Below are 6017 nucleotides of genomic sequence, written 5' to 3'. Positions count from 1 at the left end.
CCGCTCCCAGCGCCTGCCCGCCGTGTACAGTTAGCGTCAAATTACAGCAATTAGCCGGGCACCGGAATTTAATTACCCAGCCCTGCTCCTTCCACACGCACCCCCTCTCCATCGTCCCGGGGAGGCTGCTCCGGGAAGACGCGGAGCAAAGACAAAAATGGGAGAGAGATGGGGACGATGCGCGAAGACTTCGCAGCTTTAGGACTCTGCCGCGTCTCCTGTTACAGCTTTCCGGGCGCCTTGCCCCCTCCGAGCCCGCTCCGGGAGACGGCAATTTTGGCCCCGTAAAGATAATTTAAAATGATACTTTAAATTGTTATTATTTTTCGAGGACGGGTGGGAAATTAATCCGATTCCAGGTTGGCTTTTGGCGAAACGTTCCCGGTAAACTTGGGCGCCACTTTCCTGTTGTACTCACGGTGGGATGTCTCCTTTCTCCCTGCCTCCATGGCTCCCCACGCAGGGTTAAATCTCCCTGGCCGGGACCTGACTCTACCCTGTGGTTCTGCGGGGAGAGAGTCGGGTTTTCAGGGCTACGAGGCAGCCCTGGCTCCCATTGGGCTCATCCGTCCGCTTTTTCTACCCCGAGGAGGAGGGCATAGACTGGGCGTGCTGCAGAGCCCGGGGCTGTCGGGCGCTACTTTACCCCTCCCAGGGGAGTTTTTTGACCGCACTTCGGGGGTTAATTCCGCTCCTTGTCCCGGGTGTTTAGAGGACTCCTTTCCCTCACAACCTTGAAGGCAAATCGGTCACCGAAATGTGCCGGAGACTGAAGCCACCGATTCCTGGGCTGCTGTCGTCCTTGAGGTGCCAGCTCTAGGTATCTTCCTTGTCCTGCCTGCCCTACCGCTGCTTCCTCCCCTTGCGAAGGGAAGATGAGCCTGGGGAAACGTCTCTTCCCAGACAAAACAGTCTCTTTTAAAGCAAAGACAGATGCAACCTCTTTCTTTTAGTTCTTCCTCTTCTTCATTCCGCCCCCCCCTCCACTCTGTGTCACACCGGCTGGGTCACAGCTCGGCGGTGATTTTTGGCAGGTGGATGGGAGACAGTCACCGCTGTGTTCCATCCCCTCTGACTTATTCCTGACGGACGCGCCGGGTCCCTCCCAGTGTGTCACGGAGCGGGCAGCAGACGGGATGCAGCCCTGCCCGCCCCATCCCCTCCACCACCCTTTTTCCTAAACCGGCCCACGTACGTATTCCCGACCAGGGAAAGGGGAAGAGGAGATGCTCTCGCGGGTCTTTCCCCTGCCTGGCTTCGAGTATCCCCAGCCAGTGAGAGTTACCGACGGGTCCTGGCACCCCGGAGCCGGGTGCACCCCCACCTACCCCAGCCAGCTCTTGCCTTCTCCCTCCTGCCTGTGTTGCCTGCTCCCTATGCGAGCTCGCAGGAGAGGTGGGATATAGCCAGCTCCCGAAACTCTGCTCGGAGTTTAGGGTTGGTTACTCCGCGCGCTGCTGCTTTTCACTGCCCCAGTGCCGTCCGCTGGGGAGAGGCTCAGGGCTGCTGATTTTCACCGGCTCTCTGCCACATAAACCACTTTTTCCTCTTTTTTAAAGTAATTTTTGAATGAATGGGGCTGAGGAGGGGTGGGCTGGGCTGGCTCCAGTGGGGTCCTAGGCTCGCCTGTAGAGGCAGCGGTTGTCCCGGGATATAGGGGTCGAGTCCCCCCTGGGGACGCGGCGTCCTGCACCTTTGAGCAGAAGAGGCAAAACCCAGCAGGACATGAAAAATCCCCAACAGCCCAAACTTTACATAACAAAGACAAAAAGAAAGGGGGGGGGGGGGGAGGGGGAAGGAAAGACACTCCCCGCCCTTGCTTCTTACTTTGCGGTCCAACACGGTTCAATGAGGTTCTGGCGGCCGGTGCCAGGGAAGGGGATGTGCACATCGGGTGTTAGCACAGGTTTTCTATCGGTTGATTTGGGGGTTTGTGTCCCGTTTTTGTGCCCTGCTGAGGGGAAGATGACTCCAGGCTGGAGCGGCAACGTTCCTCCCGGCGGTAGGTCCGGGGAAGCCCTTTCCACGAGCGAAGTGGGATGGTGTGGAGGAAAGAAGGGTAAGAGAAGAAATACGCCCATGTCCGCCTGCCAAAGGTGCTGTCCCCGGCTATTCATTTTAGCAGAGTTTGTTTTCCTTCGTGCCCCTTTCTCGCGGGAGCGAAACCCACCGGGAGCAACAGGTTGTTTCAGCCGCTCCCGGGACCTCATGAAACCATTGTCCTTTTTCCCTTCACCCCCCACCCCCCCCCCCCGGACACGCTTTGGATGGGCATGCGGCGTCTCGCCTGCGGAGTGTCACGCGTAGATCCCCTGGGCAGTGTCCGCGGAGGAGCAGGAGAATGATGATGCTGAGGAGGCTGTGCCCTGGGTACAGCCCTGCGGTACTTCTGCTTCCCCCGTCTTCCCATCCCTGGGGCCCCGACCCGGCATTTGAAGCCCCGGTGTTGCCAGGGGCTGATCAGTCTGGAAATCAGCTCTGCTTACAGATAGCTTTTCCCCCCCGCGATGTCGAATGAAAGGACAGGAGGGTGCTCCAGCGCAATTTTTTGGAAGTGAGAGGAAAACTTGAGGTTTAGAGAGGCAAGCGAATTTTTTCCAAGGAGCACATGGGTCTCACCTGCTCCTTTAACATTAATTTGCTAAACTAACTTTATCTGCTAAAGCAAGTAAACGAGCAAAACCGTGAAGTAATTGAGAGTTAAAACTGAGCACAAACTGCGGTACCAACACAATCCAGCCACTGAGGGTTGGCTGATGTTCGCATGAGCAACCACATGGCACAAGTTCCCAAGCTGCAGACGACCTAGGAAAATGGAACAGGTACATTCTGCTTCACCAGGTGCCTCTTCTCTCAACCTAGGGCCTTTAGGGCTAGGTACTGTCATTGCTGGAGCTCCTCAGATCATCCCTATGAATAAAGCATTGGTGTGGTAAAAATGTGCTTCAGCTTTTTTGGATTACTCAGGGAGCAGCTGAATGGTCTCAAATACAAATGTCTGTGAGAATTATATATTTTTTTTAAAGCACAATAAACCCATGCTGAAGCCACACAGCACCATTGCATTTAGAAAAAGAAATCTATCCACTATAAGCATGTCAAGATCTGAGTGTTTACTACAACCTGCCCACTTTTTCTATTGTATATTTCATTTTCTGAACAGAAAAAACCCACCAAATTGTAAGGAAATGGTTGCATTTGCAACTCAGTCATATAATTGGAGTATTTTCTGGGCAATTCCGACTGCTCACATGTCGTATGAAAAAGCTTTTGCATCTGAAACATTGGCAAGTATTTTGCCAACAATCCCATAGCTGCAGTAGGTTGCAGTTTTACAGTGCTACCAAAAAATAAATACAAATAAGTTTGATTTGACATTTATTATTAATTTTTCGTCAATAACATTGCCAGATGAAATCCAGAAAACAGTATGCTGCCTAAGGTCCTTCACTGTGACCTGCCTGATCAAACATTAGCGCTAGTATATTTGTTCTAGGAAGGGCTGCTTTTCTTTAGACAAAGATTCACTGCTTTCACTCCATCCCCTGCCCTCAAATACACTGATGTAACAGCACATACCCTGAGTACAAAACACAAACTTACACTCTGGCATTAAGTCTCTACAAGGAGAGTTTTGCTTGAATTAAAATTTCGAAACTGAGCCCATAATAAGATATGCCATAAAACCTCAAACAACCTTCCTCCCCCAGGGATATTTATCTTACACATTTAATTGCCCAGTAAAATAAATTCTGTATGTGTACACTTTGGAAAGGATTTTGATCTGGTAATTTGGTGTACCTTCTGATCTGTGGCAGCTTAGAATAAGCCTGTACTAACATCCTTAGAAACTGTAGAGAAGCAGAAACTGTGCCCTGCTAAATAACGCCTATTCAGCTGCTAAATATTTACACATAGGCAAGAATGATCATTCCTTGTAATGCTATCTCTTAACTATATATTAACATTCAAGAAGAAAAACAAATGCAAGTCATTTAAGCATAGGCCAAATCCCTGGTTCTGTTAAGCAAATAACAGCTCCACTAACTTGCATGGAGCAGAATGGGGCTCCTTCATGTTGCCTTCATGTCATATTAACGTTGTCTTTTCTATAATGACTTCCCTCTTAAAACACTCGCTACTGTATAATAAGCTTCAATAAACCCTCGAGAGGTACGGTGTTATTAGTTTATCTGCTTTACAGATAAGTAAACTGATGCAAGGTGAAGATAAGGAATTTCCCCAAGGTCTTGCAGCTGGTTTGCTGGAGATCAGGGAAGGAAAGGAAACTTCCCTTTTGTGACTGAACTTACCACCAGACCAGTATCTGCTCCTCCTACTGCTGCTGCTGCTGAAGACAACATGTCCTATAGCCAGGAAAGCTATATTAAGAGGAGCAGCAGGTGATCAGGATCTCTATAAAACAGGTCATTTCCAATCAGGTGCCTAACTGTGCTCTTTGGTACCTAAACTTCAGCATCCACATTTGAAACTCTCTGTTTCACTAACGATACTTTGGTGTTGCATACACCCTAATAATTCTGAGACATGTTTAAAAAACAAAGCCTGGTGTTACCCACAGCAGGGTTTAAATAACATCTACTTTGATATGTCTAGGCTAACACTGGAACTGCTGTCTGCAAGGCATATATTTTAAAGTGTTGACTAATTACAAAAAGCCATATTACTGGAAAATGACTGTTGGAGGCTCTGATGTCCAAAACAAAATTAATCTGCACAAAAACCCCCTTTAAGTGATTTTTTTTTTTTTAACAAGAAACTTCCAAAGCTCTGTAGTCTTTAATCTAGCCCAGCTTGCATGCAGCTGCAATACATTTAGCCTTTAACATCAGCTCTAGCCATTGTCCTAGCACATGCCTACCCCCCACAGCACTTCATGGCATTAACAACAATGCATTATGGCTAGAGCAACTTGTGAATAAGATATATCACTCAGTGGAGAGTAAACCAAAACAAAATAGTGAACAGCATGGGGCTTTTTCCATGACAGCCTATACTATGGTTTGCTTAGCTCAGTTGTGTTTATTCTGTGTCCTGTCTGCCTCCCTGATAGCTATGGAGTAAAACCTCTGGAGGTGAGTGAAAGAGCAGGCCATGCACTGGATAATCCGGCATAATCATTCCATGTAGCCATTGCAGGAGTACCAACCCGCTATATGTATAATCTGATGGCAGCCAAGAGTTGATGCAATCGCTCTTATGCTAGCCTCCTCCCTATGTCAAAGGGAAATGAGGGTGTGGTTAGAGGATGGAGGTTGTGGGCGATGCACATCCACATTTCAGCCATCCTAGGGATCTTCACCCATGTGTCTATTACAGCAGCTGCAGACACCTCCATGCCAAAGTCAGCTCACAAGGACAAACCAACTGGATGGGCATCCAGACTGTTGCCATGGCACCCAGGAAAGCTAACAGTTAGACAACAGACAGCAAACTTTCTATTTTCCAAAGGGTGGTATTACCATACTGATGCAGTGGCACTTTTCCAGTTTCAGCTGGGAAATTTGTGCAGAGGAAGCTTGAGGCCGTACTTGCAAATGCGGCATAAGAAGGATACAGCAAAGCATCTATAGCGGTTAGGTCCCCACACTTGGGCACCCACCATTCATCCCTCCCTCCCTGGCCCCTCCTCTGACGTCCAGCTGGGAGAGGTGCAGGGTCACCAGCAGCCGCCTACCCTGCTTACACTACGCAAGTGTAAGCGATTGCAAAGTCCCAGCGCTTTTGCAAATGAAATCAGGCCTGGGCTGGTAAGCTGCTCCCTCAACACCACCCACCCCGGAGAAGAGCACTCTGACTACACGGGGTGGGAGCCGGATGGGACTGGAGCTCTGCAGCGAAAGGCTCAGCCTTGTATGTCTGTTCCTCAGTCTTTGGCGCCCCTGTGTGTCTCCTTTTGGGGAAACTCTGCGGCAGAACAACCTCAGACTTTTATTCCTCTAGCACCAGAAAGACTGTGCTTGAACGTGGTAGAGCTCTGCTCTGGACAACACTGC

Source organism: Lathamus discolor, chromosome 2 (assembly GCF_037157495.1).
Source record: "Lathamus discolor isolate bLatDis1 chromosome 2, bLatDis1.hap1, whole genome shotgun sequence".
Classification (NCBI taxonomy): domain Eukaryota; kingdom Metazoa; phylum Chordata; class Aves; order Psittaciformes; family Psittacidae; genus Lathamus; species Lathamus discolor.
The sequence above is the reverse complement of the archived record's forward strand: the minus strand, read 5'-3'. Positions refer to the sequence as shown.